The sequence below is a fragment of the Schistocerca americana genome, chromosome 11 (genome assembly GCF_021461395.2).
Source record: "Schistocerca americana isolate TAMUIC-IGC-003095 chromosome 11, iqSchAmer2.1, whole genome shotgun sequence".
In the NCBI taxonomy this organism is placed as follows: domain Eukaryota; kingdom Metazoa; phylum Arthropoda; class Insecta; order Orthoptera; family Acrididae; genus Schistocerca; species Schistocerca americana.
In genome coordinates, this window is record NC_060129.1 from 44,383,665 (window position 1) to 44,404,958 (window position 21,294).

Here is a 21,294-nt window from a genome sequence, read left to right on the forward strand (position 1 = left end):
GGCAATATCATAAACTGCAATAAAAAATTTAAAGAAGGCAGTGGTTTTCCATTTGTTTCATATAGAATCTAAAAAAAATTCTTCCCCTTCTGTTACATATACAGGTTGTTCTGGAACCATTCATTCAAATTAATTCAGGACGTAGAGAATTTCAACAAATACATTTTCATAAGGAACTTATGGTCCTTGCAGCAACTTGTAATGTCAGGGAGCATTCTGTTAGTGGTATGGACATCCAAAAGTGCTTGTGTACTGGTGGTTGACTCTGATGTCTGCTCGGAAACACGCCGCCTTGCTACAGTGGTGACTTCCTTGTAAACACGTCGGTTTAGTCACAGTCGTTAAAACCTTGTGACAACAACAGTGAACGTGGAGCAATTTATGTATACTTACATGCATTTGGTATACAGGTCTGTAAATGTAAATGGATAAGCTGCCGCAGGAGTGTGTCGACAGCACTTTCCCAGCCTACAAGTTCTGTAACACCAAACATTTGGGTGTTTGCGTCACCTACTGAGTGAAACTGGCATTTTCCATGTAAGCGTGCAGGAGACAGGTCATAGTCTAGCAGCGCAAACCCTTGAAATCGAAGACGAGGTTCTGCGACGTGTTGAAGAATTGCCATCTGCGAGAATATAAGGTATCGGAAAGTACACGACGTACACGGGGGAACAGTTCATTTCGGGATGATGATTTTGGAAAAGTAGACATTGGACAGCATACCCGGATTAGACTTGACTTGTGGAAACATTATGCACAGTAGGCTGGGAGAATTCATTAAAGAGAACACAATGGTTTGCCTGCTCCACCACCCCCTCCAACACAGGTGCACTTACATAAGCAATCGGTTTGTGGTTTTTGCAGCTGCGGTTATTGACTTAATGAGTGCGTGTCGCGAAGATGTAGGCAACAACGGCCTGCGTGGCCGAGTCACTGTAATATGCCGAACGTCAGCAGTCATGTTACGTGTGCAGACATTACTGCAATTCTGTTAAAGGTTAGGATGAAAGAGAGATGTACTACCACTGAACTATGTGTTATTCATTTAATTTATAGTGAGGCAAAAGGTGTTGTGAGGGCAGCTGTACAAATTTATCGAGAACGCTTCCCCCATCAAAGTCTTTCTGCACGATTGACATTTGTTGCTGTTCACCAAAGGTTTGTATCATCATAATTCTCTACTTTTACTCAATTTTTTTGCAATTCATTCGTAAAAAAGCACAGTAGTTATCTTTACCTTTTTACATTTAATTTTGTATGTGATATGTATTGTCTGTTCTGATGTGCTTTCGTTTTGTTATTAAATAAAACGTGACAGAATACAGCCTACGAGTACATATTTAATTTACATAGATTGAGATATACTGCCTCTTTACTACCCTGGGCGGAAGGCAGAGTCTACAACACACAGAACGTACATTGGAAGCTGAGGAACAAATTTTGGAGCACGTTCATGAAGATCCTACTCAGAATAATAGAAGCATTGCACATGCCAAGTAGCTGTATCACCCACTGTCATTCATTGCACTTTGAGAGAGCAGCATCTGTGACCTTACCGCATTTGATGCAGACAAACTTTCGAAAGCAAAATTTCCCTTCGCGGTGAGAATTCTTGAAGTGGGTTTTGTCACAAAGTGTGCGACACAATTTTGTAAACAAAGTACTTGTCATAGATAAAGCATGTTTCATTCGTGACAGAATAACAAATTTCTGTAACATGCACATGTGGAGTGTGCACAATCTGCACCAACTAGTAACGACACATTTTCAGTGCTACTTTTCCATAAATGTATGGACAGGTATAATCGATTATTAAATTATTGGGCCCTATTTTTTATCTGCACGATTGACTCTTAACAATTACCAAACCTTTCTAGAGGAAACATTCCTACCAACTTGATTAGAAATATTTCGTTAGCCGTACGTCATAATGTGGTTACTTCATAGTGCTCCACCCCACATTGATCACAGAGTATGAAGATTTTTGAACAGATGATTTCCAGATCGATATATAGGACATTTTGATCCACATCGATGGCCAGCATGCGGTCCTGATTTATATCCATTGCATTTTTACTCGTGGGGCCAAATGAATGAACGCATTAATGCTCAGCAAGTAAATAATATGGATACACTTGTGCAGAGGATTTTTATTGCTGCCAGTTCCATAAAGCTAAATGTGCATGTGTGTGAAAGAGTGCAACAAAAGTGGGTTTGCTGTAATGAAGCACTTGTTGAGTCTAATGGTGGGCATTTTGAACCTGTTGTGGTATTAGTATTACAGGAAACAAAGTAATGTGGATTTCATTTTTGTTAAGGTACTGTTGTAGAAAAGGAAAATAACTGGAATTTCATTTTCATTAGGGTATTGTTGCAAAAAGAGGAAACAGTTAATTGTAATTATGCACAACAAATTATGTGGTAATTGGCAAATTTTGCACCAAGGGAGACACATTTTATTTGATGTTAGCCTTTCTTTACTTCCGTGACCTTCATTATGGTAATGTTGCAAGAAAACATCTGGTTGTACTTAATTGTTTATGTAAAATGAATTATACGTTCTTGACAACTCAATGACTGTTCAAATTGCTTGTTTTGGTAGTACCTGGCTACCACACCGCGTCGTTGACCACTGTATCGATGTTTGTAACACACGAGTAAGGTCGTGTGTCGTCAGTTGACAATGTAAACAGAAATGCATCTATTGTCAAACATACAAATGTGTTCCTTAGGAATACAAAAATAAAGAACATGTTACAGTGATGTTTCATTAAACTTTTTTGTCAAGCACACTGAGATGTACTGTCTGTATAATTTTGACAGGTTTTACCTTTCACAACCTGCATAATATGAAAAGGATAAATTGCCATTAGCCGCATAAAGGAGGCATTGAGTCACAGACTGGCACAAAGAAAAATCTCACTAAACATTTAAACTTTCGTAAAAAAAACACACCCACACCCAGCCACTGTCTCTGGCCCTAGGGCCCAGATATGGACCAAAAGTTTACATGTGTAGCAATCTTTACCTTTGTGCCTGTCTGCAACTCAGTGCCATCTCCATGTGGTGAGTAGCAATTTATCTTTTTGATGTTGTTTTTATTCCGCTGCGGACTATATACAGGGTTATTACAAATGATTGAAGCGATTTCACAGCTCTACAATAACTTTATTATTTGAGATATTTTCACAATGCTTTGCACACACGTACAAAAACTCAAAAAGTTTTTTTAGGCAATCACAAATGTTCGATAAGTGCTCCTTTAGTGATTGGCAGACATCAAGCCGATAATCAAGTTCCTCCCACACTCGGCGCAGCATGTCCCCATCAATGAGTTCGAAAGCATCGTTGATGCGAGCTCGCAGTTCTGGCACGTTTCTTGGTAGAGGAGGTTTAAACACTGAATCTTTCACATAACCCCGCAGAAAGAAATCGCATGGTGTTAAGTCGGGAGAGCGTGGAGGCCATGACACGAATTGCTGATCATGATCTCCACCACGACCGATCCATCGGTTTTCCAATCTCCTGTTTAAGAAATGCCGAACATCATGATGGAAGTGCGGTGGAGCACCATCCTGTTGAAAGATGAAGTCGGCGCTGTCGGTCTCCAGTTGTGGCATGAGCCAATTTTCCAGCATGTCCAGATACACGTGTCGTGTAACGTTTTTTTCGCAGAAGAAAAAGGGGCCGTAAACTTTAAACCGTGAGAGTGCACAAAACACGTTAACTTTTGGTGAATTGCGAATTTGCTGCACGAATGCGTGAGGATTCTCTACCGCCCAGATTCGCACATTGTGTCTGTTCACTTCACCATTAAGAAAAAATGTTGCTTCATCACTGAAAACAAGTTTCGCACTGAACGCATCCTCTTCCATGAGCTGTTGCAACCGCGCCGAAAATTCAAAGCGTTTGACTTTGTCATCGGGTGTCAGGGCTTGTAGCAATTGTAAACGGTAAGGCTTCTGCTTTAGCCTTGTCCGTAAGATTTTCCAAACCGTCGGCTGTGGTACGTTTAGCTCCCTGCTTGCTTTATTCGTCGACTTCCGCGGGCTACGTGTGAAACTTGCCCGTACGCGTTCAACCGTTTCTTCGCTCACTGCAGGCGGACCCGTTGATTTCCCCTTACAGAGGCATCCAGAAGCTTTAAACTGCGCATACCATCGCCGAATGGAGTTAGCAGTTGGTGGATCTTTGTTGAACTTCGTCCTGAAGTGTCGTTGCACTGCTATGACTGGCTGATGTGAGTGCTTTTCAAGCACGACATACGGTTTCTCGGCTCCTGTCACCATTTTGTCTCACTGCGCTCTCGAGCGCTCTGGCGGCAGAAACCTGAAGTGCAGCTTCAGCCGAACAAAACTTTGAGTTTTTCTACGTATCTGTAGTGTTTCGTGACCGTATGTCAATGAATGGAGCTACAGTGAATTTATGAAATCGCTTCAATCATTTGTAATAGCCCTGTATATCTTCAAAGCTCTAAGCCAAGTTCATCCCAGTTACTGAATACAAATTATGAAGATGGCTATCATTTGTGTGTACAAAATCCGTGATACTCCAGGATGGATTTGTATCATTGATGTCACAAGATTCAGAATCTGCAGAGGATTTACAGGCAGATCTTTATCTCACACCACAGTCTTGTGACTTTTGAAGGCATTTTATGTTTGTGACAAAAATTCTGCACATCTTAATGCTCACTCCATAGATATTGCTACTTTATGTGCATAAGTGGTGGAAGCCCAATGATTTATCTTGTGTTGTAAATAAGATTTTAGTTTCTGTGGTTACAACAAAATTCTGTTCGGGAGTGTGTGCTCTGTCTCGGTAGTGGCAACAGTGTTAAAACAAAAGTGTTTCCAATAGAATTATCTGTGCACGTGCCTGCACCTTGTTGTTAATGTAAATGAGTGAGAGTTTGGCTTTCTCAGCAAGTCTACTCATGTGTCACACTGGAAAGACTCCCTTCCATCCCAATACACATCACACGTGTAATGCCTGTCAGCAAGATTGCAGATAACACCCGTTCCTTTCAAGTGTTGGTTCCGGTGTGATAAATAGAATGTATGGCAAGAATCAATGTATGTACCTGATATTTCACTGGGTCCTGCACAGCCCTGGTCCATAATCCCCCCCGGCGCCGAACTAAAAACAACCTTTCTCAAATGTGCAAAGTTTCAGTTCCACTAAGCTTTTCTCTAGTATTGTACTGAGTTTGGTATATAGCAATCTATCCTTTTCATTATATTGTCATTATTCCATCTTGGATTTTTCATTGTGTAATAATAAAAATAATAAATGTTCATTTCAGAAATAAAATTAACATTAAAGCTTAGAGATTGATGTCAGTACTGATGCTGAGGTAAATGGGTGCAATCTTAATTCCAAACAATAACCAGATATCAACACAACAAATAAAATTTGTGAAGTGTACAGTTCTTTGACGTTCGCCGATGACATTGTAATTCTGTCAGAGACAGCAAAGGACTTGGAAGAGCAGTTGAATGGAATGGACAGTGTCTTGGGAGGAGTCTATAAGATGAACATCAACAAAAGCAAAACGAGGGTAATTGAATGTAGTAGAATTAGGTTGGGTGATGCTGAGGGAATTAGATTAGGAAATGAGACACTTAAAGTAGTAAAGGAGTTTCGCTATTTGGGGAGCAAAATAACTGATGGTCGAAGTAGAGAGGATATAAAATGTAGACTGGCAATGGCAAGGAAAGCGTTCCTCAAGAAGAAAAATTTGTTAACATCGAGTATAGATTTAAGTGTCAGGAAGACGTTCCTGAAAGTATTTGTATGGTGTGTAGCCATGTATGGAAGTGAAACATGGACAATAAATAGTTTGGACAAGAATAGAATAGAAGCTTTTGAAATGTGGCCCTACAGGAGAATGCTGAAGATTAGATGGGTAGATTACATAACTAATGATGAAGTATTGAGTAGAATTGGGGAGAAGAGGAGTTTGTGGCACACTGACAAGAAGAAGGGACCGGTTGGTAGGACATGTTCTGAGGCATCAAGGGATCACAAATTTAGTATTGGAAGGCAGCGTGGAGGGTAAAAATTGTAGAGGGAGACCAAGAGATGAATACACTAAGCAGATTCAGAAGGATTTAGGCTGCAGTAGGTACTGGGAGTTGAAGAACCTTGCACAGGATAGAGTAGCATGGAGAGCTGCATCAAACCAGTCTCAGGACTGAAGACCACAACAACAACACAGTTCTACGTTATTGGAATGTATGAGACAGCATTTAAAAATGTGTTGCAAATAAAAGAAAATTGCTAGTGAACCCAAATGTATGCATGAAATGTTTGCGGGCAAAATGTACTGACTTGAATGAAGAGGCAGAGGAAGACAATACAGTAAGTAAATGTACCCCACTGAAGTGCTTCCATCAGTTAATGATTTTCTATCTCCAAAAAATCAAAGTGTATAATGTGAATTTAAGGTTACCGATAATTTGTCTTCACTAGTTGACTATGAAAAACGTACAATGGCAACATACATTTAAGTTTCTGTGGAGATGATAATGAGTTAATGGAATGTTTATATTGTGGTTGGGATGTAGCTCAGGCACCAGAACCTAGGTTTGCCACAATGTCACACAGTGTGAACATTAGCTAATAAAACGTACAGTATTATTAATTTGGTTTAGTGTGTCTCGTCTAATTTTTAATTTTCGTGCAGGTGTAAAAATCCACATTCATTCATTTAACTGCAGTTTGAGCCTGTATGCTGTGTGTACCCTCTGCTGTAAATAAGCACACACACAGCTAACCACCAAGCTCGCAGAGAGCGGTCCCTAGGAGCGGTATTGACTTCGTGAAACCACCTGTATGGTGATGTAAGTTAGGATTCCAGGTACCTCACCCTGGTGGACCTCCATTTGGAAATTATCAAGAAAAAAACATTGTAATTATGTGTGATGTGCTAGAGCCTTATATTGAAAAAATGTACATATAGTGACATTGTACTGTAGTGGGTAGCATACGAGCCTGATGTGCAGAAGGTTGCTTGTTCAAATCTTGTCAGATTTTTCAAAATTTTAAAATAGTTATTGAAATGGCTTTGATTATTATTTTCATTCAATTAATTTGTGTAATGGGTCCTCTCTCTGTGAGCTTGGCGGTTAGCTGTGTGTGTGCTTATTTACAGCAGAGGGTACACACAGCTTACAGGCTCAAATTGCAGATTAATTAATGAATGTGGATTTTTACACCTGCATGAAAATTAAAAATTAGACAAGACATATCAAACCAAATTAATAATACTGTACATTTTATTAGTTAATGTTCAGACTGTGTGTGACATTTGTGGCAAACCTAGGTTCTGGTGCCTGAGCTACATCACAACAACAATATAAACATTACATTAATTAATGTAAATATGATTTTTTAAAATTTCTATCCCTTTGTCTTCTCGCCATTTTCATCATCAGTTTAACTTTTACATTTATTCTTATTTTTTGTTTCTATCTTTTCTTTTTAATCTTTGTGCATGTGATTTTTATTACTTTTTGTATTTCTTTTGATTTAAGTTCTTCTGTTTGATCATTTTATATTTTTTCCCATGTTTTTGCATTCATTAATTCAGTTTCTCACTTTTGTTTAAATCTTCATCTGCATTTTTTTGTCCATAGAACAACAGGAATTTGTGCTTTAAATGTTTGAATCATGATTACCATCCAAAAAATGTACATCTTGTACATAACAGAAAAATACGTATGACACTATTGCACAGCCTATGTCAAGAGTTTATTTCGTCTTTTGTTTTTTTAACTGACAGACCGGCATTTTCATACTATAAATATGGTGATAGAAAAATAAAAGTAAGTAAAATGAAATGCAGAAAGGTTTCAAATGAAAACAGAATGATAGAAGACAAAATAAGAGCAAATGAAAAGGTTAATACGATGTTTAAAATGACCTGCAAAGGATTAGAAATTTTTTAAAAATTACATTAAAAAGCAGTTAATTGAATAGAAATGATGATGAAAGGCATTTTGATAACCATATAAATATAAGAAATTTTGAAACATCTGACGAGATTTGAACCCACAATTTCCTGAACGACAGGCTGTTGTGCGAACCACTACGCTCCAATGCCACTATATGTAAATCCATGATTTTAAGGCTGTAGAAGTTGAGACACAGTTTTCACTCTCGCTCTCCCCCTCGTCTTCCCCACTTACTTGCAAATGAGGGTGAATGTGTGCAGAGTGAGATACCTCAGATCTTACTCTACATCACCATCCAGGTGGTGTGAAAAACTCGATCCTACCCAAGCGGACATCTCATTGTCATGTGAACTCATATTTGGGAGAGCAGTGGTTGAATTCCCTGTCCGGTCACTTAATTTTACATCTTTGAAGGTTTCTCTAAACCATTTAAGGCATACATATGCTGGGACAGTTACGGCCAGTTTCTTCTTCCACTCTGAGGTGGTGACCCATTTGTAATGCCCTTGTCATTGACAGAATGTTAAATGGTGATCTTGCACCTCCCCCCCCCCTCCTCCACCCTCTTTTTAGTGTCAATACAGTGCGTGATAAAAAATGAAGCACCTCAGAAGGGAAGGAGGAAATGAAATGAAGCTTCACAGGTTGAGAGGGTACATGATGTTAATGCGCTGATTCAAAAAATAGAGAACTTAGCAGTACGAACCGACTTATCAGTATGACACAGCATCCATTCTGGCCCTGATGCTTGCACTAATGCAGTTGGGAAGATGTCATAAAGGTATTGTACCCTCCCCTGAGGAAAACTGGCCCACAACTGTCATAGCTTGTCCTCAGAATCCTAAATAAGGGTAGTGGAACGGAGTCGATATGTGAACTGGTGCCACACGCATTCTATCGGGAACAGAATCGGAGATCTCACTGGCAGAGGAAATCCCTCGACATCGAGCAGACAGTTTGCACAGACACGTGCCGTTTGTGAATGAGCATTGTCCTGTCGAAAAATGGTACCCCGATACCGTCACACGAGAGATAACTGGTGTGGATTCGGGATGCCCTCGACGTACCGCTATGCCGTCAGACTTCCCGTAGCTCGGTGTGAAGTTATACCCGAAGGCTCCCTACACTGGGTCACTGGGAGTAACACTGCTGTGCCTGTCCGAGAACACTGGAAGAATGGACCCTCTGCCCAGATTGCCACTGTACTCGCCGCGATCGTCGGGGTAGTGCAGAACCGCGATTTGTTGCCGAGCACAATACGTTGCCGATCGTCAGCAGTTTGTGCTTCCGGTCTTGACGCCAGTCTAGACTCGGCTGTTTGTGTCGTGATGTCGACGGCAGCCTACGTGTGGGACAGTAATTCCCAGGTCCAGCTACTGGCAGTCTCTGACCAGTGGTGTGGAATCACTCAGAATGTTGCAGGGAGTCCATTACTCGTTCTCAGACGGCAGTCGGAGATGTGAAGGGGTTAGGATATGCTTGGTACACAATACAGTGATTCTCTCTAGTAGTCATCTGTTGTGGTCGGCTGGAACATCGAGAACGAGTATGTCTGCCCTCTTGTTCCCGTACAGTGTAGCATCGGGCCAGTGTTACATCCGAACACCCCACAAATCTGGATACTGCGAGATTTGACCAGTTGGCCAAATAGAGACCCACGATGAGGTCCTTTTCAAACCCTGTGAGTTGGTTATAAAGCTCTCGCTCATAAGTGTCCTTCAGTGATCACACCTCTTATATACACTACCAGGCCTGGTAACAACATTAAACGGGACCTACACTAATGCATTCTGTTGACCATTCTACCTATCACAGAGAACTGTGGCCCTATTAGGTACATAAACACAGATGGTGTGTATGTGTTCGGAGTTGCATTGACATCTGACCGTGTCTTCTGAGTGCTTCACTCTTTTTGTCAGACAGTGTATAATTGAAAAAAATCAGTTTACACTAAAAAATATCTCATTGCAAACTGGGTCCGAGCTGCTGAAGATTGTGTGTGTGTGTGTGTGTGTGTGTGTGTGTGTGTGTGTGTGTGTGTGTTTTCTCTGTCTTTTTTCTGACGAAGGCTGTGGCCGAGAGCTAATGTGTAACAGGTAAGTATCTTTACCTTACATTGTTGGGTTCCAACTTAAGAGTTACCACTGTTTGACATAAAGATCTCATAGTCACATATGAGACAGGCATCACCAACTGTTAACTCATAGTTTCATATCTTCAGTTTCATAAATAGTTCTGCTCTGGAACTGGGAAACTTCATCGATATAATTTATTTGGCAAGTTCTCCTGTCACAACATTTTGGTCACTGTGTAACTTGCCTTCAGTTATCCTTACATTAAGATAACCAAAAAGTATATTTAGCAGCTATTAGTGTAGTGTACTACTTAGTGGCTTTGCTACTCACTTTTTCAATGGTTTCCTCGTTGTATCTTACGGAAGGAGCTTTGGTGTGGTTATTTATTATGTTGTCTGTGTAAACAGAGCTAACTTAACGGACATAAATAAGAATGGTTTACGTAAATAAACTCCTGAAAATGAAAGAAGGGCCAGACAAGAGGAAGTATAAGAACAAAAAGGCTGAACTGAGGAAATCTTAATTTAAGAAGGAAAGATGGTTGCCCAAGAGACAGTTGTCTATGTATCTATCTCTGTTTTAACATTTGTGTTTCGTGTAATAAATTCAAGATGATAATTTGACACCAGTGCAATAAGCTGGTGGATTCCTATGATTTATGACGTAGAACAAGCACCAAATGGCTGTAATAGTGGCAGCAGTGATGAATTCCAAAAAAATTGCAGTTCTGAGTATACACATATATCCGCTGCAGGATGTTTGTTTGGGCTGTTACAATTCCACAACTTCTCATTTCCGGTAAATTTCATTTGTTAGGTAAATATCCAAGACAGAAATACCAGTGCAATCAGTCTACAGAAAAATGAATCCACACAGCATCTGCTATGTATATATATTTATACTTCCGTAGCAAATCAGTACTTTACGTTATGATAAAATTCATTACAATTAACATTAATACTTGACTAATTTTACATGATTCTTCATACTGCAAATTGTTAAATTTTTTGTTTTAGTTTAAATATTATTTTACTTTTACTGCTGATAATTAGTATTTTTTTCTATTTTCTTTAATTAAATGAAACAAAAAGTTTACTGTTACCAGTCATTGTTTATTTATCTCCACGGTGCGTTTCAAAGGTTTAAACCTCCATCATCAGGTGGATTTACATTTGTTAGTATGACATTTGTGTGTGCAGAGCATGGTTTCGACAAAAAATTAAACATGTATCTAACGGTAAACATAAAATAAGTAAAATAAAGTACCTCCAATGGTCACAGGTTCCTTTGACTGTCGTAACACATCACATGTATACTGTCATATTTTGTAAACAAATATGGTGTCTGAAACTATTTGGTGCATGGATCACATAGCAGAAGAGAAAAACATTATCACGAAGTACAAGAAATATATGTCGTAACAGCACAATTACAGAATAAATTTTAAATGATTTGGAGGTGTTGTATTCGCTAAGACTTACTTAATATTGTCCATAAGTTTGACAACTTCAGTATATAACATTATTGACTTAGCTGTCAATTGATGCTGTCTGAAGTATGGAAAATATTAAATAAGTTTTAATGAATATTGCTCAGCAACAAATTCCACTGATGAGATATTACATATCTAGAAAATAACAATCTCAACTGCTCTACTCTTACGATATGCAACAATACCAGGTATCTGACAGCAACAGCATTAACGATGTGTCGTGGAAATATCTTGATAAGGGCATGGGACTGAAATAAGCTTATAGCACCAGAAAATAACACATTAATAAAAAGTCTTCGAACATAACAGCATTTTGGCTACTATTTGTACAGTGTCCTTTCAAAACAATGAATTGATTTGGCCAGGATATGTGGATTTACTGAGTTTTCTTTCTGTATTAAAAACTTAACAAAACTGATTTGCTTCTTTCAATAGGTTTTATTTATATTTGACTTCTTGGCTAGGAAAAATGAATTTATTGAGTTTGCTTTATGATTTGTGTGCCTATTTATTACATTTCAGTTTCGTTTTGTTTACAAATAAAAATGCCAAGAAAACTGTAATCTTGGTCAATACACTACAATGACCAACATACTGAGGACTATGTTGGCTCAAAACTCCATTGAAGATCTCGAGCTCGAGAACATCAGGCTTTAACTTGCTCTTTGGAAACACTTTCCAAAATCGAAGCACGACGTAACTCTGACAGAGAGCGTTGTGCAGTATCTCGCTCATTACATATTATAAATAAGTCGCCAGTCCGTAAATACTTAATGCTGCCCGTGCAATGCTGGGACAAGTTGCTAGTTGAGCTTAAAGCATGTGGAATTTCCTGATTTTTAATTAATGATTACACAGTTAACTGCTACACATTGAAATATGTCCTTGTGTTTCGGGGCCACATTGAAAATGATTAGATACAGAATTTTTATAATTTGAATTCTCCTTCTGATATCTTTGAACAGTAGACAACGAGTCGAGATGAACTGCTACTAACAGTTTTTCTCCAACTATAGCAATTCCATCTTAAACATTCAGGTTCACTAAAAATGAAACAATTACATTTTTATTCTTTCCTTGGTTAAATCAAATTATTAATTTCTCGGTTTGTCTTTAATATTTTTGTATATATTGGACAGACTTGTATTTATTTACAATTTGCTGTTCTTTCTTGAGCAAGCACTAGGCTCCCAGTAACTGCCAACAGTTTTCAGCTTCTGCACTCACTATTTATGTCCATGGAATTACAAAGCAATGGGGTACTTGGAGGTCCCTCCTGGCACTCCTCGTGGCGCCGTCAGCATGGTGCAGCACCTGCTGTGTTGCCAGGAATTTCTGCTGAATAAAGGAATACCTGAAACAAAATATTAAAACACACAACATATAAAATCCATTACCCACATATAGATAACAGCTACCAGGACTAATTGTACATATTTGTACACTTCAGTCATTATTAAATTGCTTTAAAAAACACTCAGTTATAGAAGACAGGCATGCATACATTTGCGCAACTGTAATCCACATTAGAGATTTCCTTAATTTTAATTCTGTAACTTCTCAACATCGTGCGAAAAATATTCTTTAGATTCTAAACTAAACTAATACACATTCATTATGTAATAAATATTACTGTTATTTGGTGTAATCTTTTAATTGTGCATGTGGGGCCATTGAATGGTTCACAAAATATTAGTACAATTCAGTACATTAGTTCCTGATAGATCAGTTACAGCTCACTCTATGGAAGGGCCTGAAAGACTTAAGTTAATCAGTCCTATGAAATGATTTCTGTAATTCTTTCTTTCTGTTGTGCCAAAAGGTAAGTCTGACTCCCTTCCCGAGCTATGACAGGGCGTGTCTGTTCCGTCAGTGAGCCAGTTTTCTGGCTACATCTCTCTACTGATGGCCACCTTCCTTCGGTATGTGGGAGATTGGTCTCACGTCCTCACTACTGGTGAGCACGGGTGTCCACAAGGGGGCACAATCCTGAAAGTGCCATTGTTTGGTATGACCGATTTGATTAATTAGTGTCTCAATAAACAAATTTGACAGAAAACTTACTGTATTTCAAATCATTGATAGAGTTACGCTTAATGTTAAGTTACTTTTATGCTTAAATAGCAAGCGTGTTGCATTAGCATATGCCGAGTACATGTTTTTATATTACTGATACAAATATGAACGCCACCATTTTGATTCAAATATTTCAGAATGAAATTTTCGCTCTGCGGTGGAATATGCACTGAAAAACATCCTGGCAGATTTACATTCTTCTTGTGAATAAATCCACCGTATCCAATGAGTTAGATACAAAAAATATTTGTATCTGTAAGAGTGTTAGTAAGTCGACACTGCAAATTAAAAATCTGAAACAGAAAAATTCAGAATTTCTGACCAAATCCAGTGGAATGGAAGCAAAAATAACCAGCAGAAATGTCAGTAGGCTATAATATATTTACTTTTGATGCCATCTATAAGAACATATGATTTATGTACAGAACTGACCATGTTAATGGATCTGTTGCATTCTTTTTGGGCTTTCTTTATGTAATGATGACTAGCATAGTTAAAGTTGAACAAAATTTGTTTTGACAGCTACATTTTGGGTGTTTTTTGAGAAAAGTGTAACCAGGACCAGTATTGAACTAGATGAATAGGGGAACTCGCCCTGAAATTAGCCTGAACAATTGACTTTTAACACAATGACTGCTAGGAGGATGCTTTCTGACGCAGCAGAGCGTGATGCTGTGAGCCAACTGAGGGCCATAGGCTCTAATCTGTGTAGTACATACCATAGTATGGTATGTTTATAACATATGGTCCACTCACGTTGTAAACACCACCTACGCTAGATGTCAGCGTGCAATAACCACTTGCAGACTGCAGGTGGCAGGGCAGTCCAAAATGGATACGTTTTTAAACTTTCCCCTGCCACTGTTGTTAATGTGCGGCAAAATGGCACTCTCCAAAACTGGCGCAGAGGCAGCTGTGGTTCAACGTGGGTGACAGATGGCAGGGTGAATGACGGCTGTGGAGATATGTCGGGCAAAATAGACGTGCAACTGTTGTTGAGCAACTGACTGCCCAGACGCACAAAAAAGGCTGCAGTGTCTTCCTGAGGACCGTCCTGTGAACATTGCTGCATACGGGCCTTCACAGCAGGTGCCCGGTTCGTGCACCCGTGCTGAATGCTGTACGTCAGTGATGACCCTGGAATTTTCTCACCAGTATCGCAGCGACAGGTGACCTTTTGATGTACGTATGGCACGAAATTCTGAAAGCGAGCACTCTGTGACGATTGTCTGAAGGGTCCGGGACAGAGGAGGGAGCACGTTTTTGTGGCATTGCCTAAGTGATCTCATTGCTGATAGGTACAGTGGATCAAAACAATTGTGCCTCTCTCCTTGGGGACCGTGTCCTCCCCTAAGTGTAGCGTTCTTGCCTCAGCACAATGGCATCTACAAGCAGGGCAATGTGACGTGTCAGACAGCTGGCAGTGTACGTGCGTGGTTCAGAGAGCACTGAGACGAGCTTACCGTACTCCCTCGGCCACTGATTTCCCCAGATTTAAACCCAGTAGAAAATCTGGGAGACCACCCCGATCGGGCTGTCAGTGCCACGGATCCTCGAAGGGAACCCCGGCACAGCTGGCCGTGAAGCTGGAATCGGTGTAGCTCCGTATCCCTGTAGGTATCTTCCCGAACCTTACTGACTCTCCTTCCCGCACATCTCTCGGAGGTATGCACTGCAAAAGGTGGTTATTCAGACCTTTGACAGGTGGTCATATTAATGTGACTGGACAGTGTACAGCCAATAACAAGCAGCTTATTGACAAAACATGTACTGTGGACGAATGTCGCCTGTAAATTCACTCTCAACCCAGCAACGTATCAGATTAGCTTCAGTCGCAGTTGTGCCTCCTTACAGTTCTTACTGTAAATGTCTTGCAGCCCACTGCCTTCACTGTTACTGACACATCTCTGTCGCTGTCAGCTGTGTCCACACACTTGTCTTCTTCATTGGAAAACTTCAGTGATGCTGGATCAAAATCAACCTCCTCAGTAATTCATCAGTGAAAACAGTTTTTTTCAATGTCGTGCCGTCCCACTAGTTGACTGTACGGGATCCATTAATGCTCGTATGATATTTATCTGATCTGGGTATTTGCCTTTAGTTGTCTCATTTTTTACAGTCTCAAATCACTCTCCTGCTATTAACGGATTTCATAAAAAATGTACACTGTACTACAGTATGTAGTTTTCAATTCATTCATATTTATTGCATCCCAGTTCTGTTTTTATGATGACCAGCTATTTAACAGCCAAAAAAGTCAACATTTAAACCAGATGGCAAATTACGCTCATCAACAGCCGATCACTCATTTCATTGGTGGCAGAGTAGAGCACAGATAGACAATAAATAATTCTTGTGCACATTAGTTCGTAGTTGCATCATGTCCATTTAACATCCAATAATGACATGCTGACTATATGCTGCCTTGAATGTTATATATTTTAAAACTTGGCTATCGGATGCTGACTATCTCAAATTAAATGTACAATTTTATCAGTAGCAACCGAGAGATGTTATCGAGTTGATTACTTAGCGCACGTAGACTGCCGAAGCATTGTCCTGCTCAAATATTTCTAGATCCAAACAGGAATAATAATTGAAAATTGTTGTTACATTTTGTCTTGTAAGAGGAAAAAAGAGCAAAATTGGTGAACATGTTCAACAATGAGCCAAGAAGGAAGTGTGGCCAACTAATGGTTGGAGACAGGGAAAAATGACAACTGTATGAACTATGTTGTGAAAGCACTTTCTGCTTCTGCAGGGATTTCCCTAGCCCACCAAAATTGATCACAAAATGAAATATTCTAGATTGAATAATTGGCACCCTAGAGAAATCAGTCATTATTGAAACGCAGGTGGACTCCTGTCATACTGAGTACACTGCCCACTTTTTTTTTAACCCTGCCCCACGCATCCCTCTCCCTTTCTCAATGGAGGAACTATTAATTCCAAAACTTACATAATGTGTCAGTTTTCCATGCGCCTATCAACAGTACTGTACATTTCACTTGCTGAAACTAAGTGCTGGCCAACAATTCTCTTGTAAATTGTCTTCTGCGTGAGCAGTCGTGCAAATGCCCACAGGCGTAAACTGCTAAATTGGTGACAAAGTTGACTTATGAAAATTCTCATTCCTAAGCTTCAAAACTTTACATTTGCATAGATTTAAACAGACAACTGACATTGAGGTGAGTCATCAATAACTGAGGATGTCAAATGTAACATTTTCTCCTATAATTTTTTTTTTCATTTAGGTTATATATTCCTAAATTGTTATACCCTCATTTCTTTTACTATCTTCCCTTGTACATCTTTCCACTCCTCAAAGAAATTACCTTTCTTGAGCTTGTATTGTACTTTGTTGTTGTCGCTCATGCTTCCTTTCCATAAGTAAGGGTTGGTGCTGCCATTGTTTTATAAAACTTCGGCTGAGTTTCTTTCCTGGTCTCATTCTGCAATCGTTTTACAATGCCATCACGTTTGTTTTATCTACAGACATTGTTAGGTTGTAATCTGAGATTATCAGCTACAACTTATAGTCTTCCATCTAATGGTCATCTACATTCTGTGTAATCAAAACTATGTCATCTACATATAAAATTACATTTACTCTTATGTCACAATCTAAAAATGCTCCTTAATTCAACATTTGGAGAATAACTTGGATAGAGATGAGATACAGCCAAATGTTTGGATAAAAATTGTAAGTGATAAAAAGGGTCAAGCATTGTTTATTAATAACCATGACATTGAACATGATTTTAAAGATGATTTCAGGATTAAAGTAATTTTTTTAACAACTGGGAACCTAACATTTGTTTCAAGAGTTGAAAAGAGTGGCAAATTTTATGTTTAAAATGATGCATTACTCAAGGTCATGGGTAGTTCAGTGAAGGACAAGTAAGCAAATACCTTATACATTTTAGGAGGGATCAACTTCAAACAGAGGAGGGATACAGCAAAATAAAATTTTAGATACAAACTGGAAGGGGCATCATGAGGAATGAGAGGCATGAGGACTCATTCAGTGACTTGTAAATCAGTGATTAACATTTTATTTATGTTCATTGTGTCATGCAAATGCCACAATAACATTTGTAATCAGAGATGTATTTCTTTTTGTCATTAAAGATGTTAATTAAACTTGATGTTCAAATCTGTGAGCTCTTTCCAAAGCCAACATCAGAAATAGGGATTTCCGTGAAACAGAACTCAACCTTTGATAATTACCTTTAAAATTATGGTTAATGGTAATGATATGATGGCTTGTCAGCCTTTCCGTCTTCTGGGGCCCAAGTTGTTATTATTCTTGGAACTCCTCCCGATAGTAAGAGGAATTCATTTACATATTCATAATCCGGTATTTTATCTTCCTGTTTTATACAAGTATAGACGGCACAGCCTTTACTTGCTCTTTTTTCCTGTTTTACTCCACTTTAGCTTATAATATAATAATCTATATATTTCATTCCAAATATATGACTCTTTAGGTTAAACTCACTTCACATTTGTTTTACAAAATTTATCACTCACTCTGCGAGGTGGTGGTTTTTTTTTTTTTTTTTTTTTTTTTTTTTTTTTTTTTTTTTTTTTTTTTTTTTTTTTTTTTTTTTTTTTTAAAATTCCCTGCAAATACACTATCTGATCAAAAGTATCTGGACATCTACTAGTGAATATTAATATGGGGTGTGTCCACCCTTTGTGTTTACGATGGCCAGAGTTCCAATGAGGTGTCAGAATACCTGCGAAGGAGCGTCTAACAACACTACCACAACAAAGATCAAAATTTAATAATGATTGTGGTGTTGCTCACGCTGCTAAATACTGCATTTTCGGGCAACAACAAAGTTATTATGTGGCAGGTGTCATTAGAGCACAGTTAATAAAGTCATTTCATGTAATAATGAATAAACTAGGCACTCATCTTTTCGTGTTTCCCACGCTGGTCTCGTTGTAAAATCGTGGCTCAATCGTCAAAAATCTAGGTGGTGTTGATTCTGAGCTCGGATGCAAAGAGGTCTACGTTTTATTCTGCGATATTCAAAGGTTTTATAGATGTGTTTCACAAACCATTCTTGAAGATTACACCTTTGAAAGTTAGCACAATGGTGATGTAAAAAAATAATCAGCACCCCGAATTTAAGTTATACTCCTTTTTTATTACTTTTGCTGCAATGGCATGTAACACACAAAACATCACTTCACAATACAAAACATACTTGAAAACATCTTCCTCACTGCTAAAGTTCACATTTTGTAAGCTGACGACAATATGCGTCTTTCCAACATGACGTCCAAGACTTGACTTTTTCAAGGTCCGACTAATTAACTAATAATCGCTTACGCGCCCAAAAAGCAGAGTTACAAGTACGTCAAAGATCATAGTGACAAAAGAAAGAATATACATAAGAATAACATCATTGCAACATAAACATATTGATGTATCAAAATACCTCTACATTAATGAAACCAAATCTGAATGTTCTCTCAGAAATATGTTAACTACTTTACAAAAATACAGTAGAATATTGCTGGTATCGAGCGGTTCAGGTGAGCTGCCATAATGGTTATGTAATTCAAGTACCATTACAAGTGGCAGCCCGTTCTCTTTCAGTAGCCTAAATAAGTAAAGGTATTGATGTCAGACACTGGAGTTGTGGGCAAAGTTAACATTCTGACTCGTCCTGTGGGTTCAGGTTGGGGCTCTGGGCAGGCCAGTCCACTTTGAGAATGTTACTGTTCACAAGTCGCCTTTCAGGTGCTGCTTTTGGGACTGTGCACTGTCGTGCTGATACAGTGATTGTGTCTGAAAATTACTTCAGTGTATGCATTACACAGTGCTGAAACATCCCTGTACTGTAACACTTCCCCCTCTATACTCTTGTCAGGAAATTGTCAGTATATGTGAAACCATTAAAGTGAAGTGGAGCTGCTACTATTTACAGACTTAACACATTGTCAGAATGAAAAATAGTTATGCACTTTTAATAAATTGATAATGCACAAAATACCTAATTTTGACTTGTGATCGAGATCTGTCAAAACAAATCTACCAGACATTTTTATTTAAGCTGGTCTAACAGTCCCTGTTAAGATATTCATTTACAGAGTAAAAACCTATCAAAAAGTCTTTCAAATTCCGTTTAAACTATGCTGTATCTGAATCCAAGTTTTTAATAGTTGCTGGCAATTTATTGAAAATGGGCGTTTTCAGATACTAGACCTCTTTTTGAACCGAGGTAAGTGATTTTAGGTCTTTAGATTATTCTTTTTCCTAGTACCAATACTATGTATTGAGCTATTGGTTGAAAATACACACACATTACTTGCAACAAATTTTATCACAGAATAAGTATACTGAGAATCAGTGGTCAGAATACAGAGTTACTCGAACTGGTTTCTACACTGTGTTCTCGAATATACACCACAGATGAGTTTCATTATGCACTTTTGCACAGTAAAAACTTTTGCTCAGTTTGACAAGTTCTTTTTTCTTTTCATAGAACTGACCAAAATGGTCGATTCTTTTGCATTAGGTGTGGTATAGGGGGGAACTTTAGAGTCCGCATAAGTACCATTTGTTCGTGGGCAGTTCCTCACAAACCCTGAACAGCCATAATTTTGTGTACTAAAAGTACTAATTGTGGAGATGCCCACTTCTGTAATTTCTGTTCGTGGCTACTCTTCCAAGTCTTTTAATAATGTGTTCTTAAAACGATGTTCTCAGAGAAGTGTGAAACTTTTGATTTCATTATCCGTTATCAAGATCCAGAGAGACTGTACTTATACACGTAAAATAGGCACATGATATCTGGTCTGAGGTGTAAATGTAGGGGAAAAAAAAACTGATGTAGTGTACACGTGCCAAGCGTTCTAGGGTCATCACAAGGATTCTCAGGTCACTGTACTATGTTTTTACTCGATATTTTTTTCACAAGTAAATGTTTATAATGCACTGTGTGTGTAATGGACACTTCACACCTATACCAATGTGCCCAAAGTGGTACTGCAGAGACAAAAATGGGCTAAAAAGGGTCGTAATGTGCCTGAAAAGTGCTTAAAATGACTGCCAAAAATTATGTAAAACTGGAAAGATTGCAAGTTCAGTAAAATATTTCTAATAATTTTACTCTTTTAGGATACACATCATAAGTCAGGCATTTTTGACAAACTGCAGTTGACGATCAAAGAATCCATAAAAAAATGTAAAGCAAACAATTTTGTGTTACATTGTGTGTACTTATTTGTTGTTTATATATGTCAAAGCATATAAATGTGTTAAAGTACATAAATAAACTGACTTTCAAAATTCATTTTATCAAAGCAGCATACCCTACTGTAGCAAGGAAAAGAAAGGAACCAGCAGAAAATGCTCTTGCTAGAGCACTAAAAAGGCAAATATGTTCCTCTTTAGAAGACTCTGACAGAAAAGTGGGAAACCAGCTGCCTCAATCTTCTTTCCTAACCGAAAATGTTCACCCTTCCTTAAGCCAAAAGAAGGTAGCAGAGACTGGGACAGTAACAGGGAGAGAGATGGGCGGAGGTAAGAGCAAAAGCGAGAGGAGACAGTGGAAATGAAAAATATACATGAGCAGAGACCACACATAGATTTGGGGGAGGGGGGGTCTTGAACCTCCCAGACTAGTAAACTGTAAGATGGAGGTACCCCAGAATTTTTGAGCTGCCGAGATAC

General features: G+C 38.6%; 1 protein-coding gene across 1 annotated transcript in view; it reads left to right on the forward strand.

Moving 5' to 3' along the window:
* The window catches only part of LOC124554146 (RNA-binding protein 45), a 122,330-nt gene extending 119,810 nt beyond the window's left edge, over positions 1 to 2,520 (forward strand). Inside the window, exon 11 of the mRNA XM_047128211.1 lies at positions 1,354 to 2,520. The gene's annotated coding sequence lies outside the window, so the exon portion shown is untranslated. The remainder of the gene's footprint in view (positions 1 to 1,353) is intronic.
* Positions 2,521 to 21,294: the final 18,774 nt, after the last annotated feature.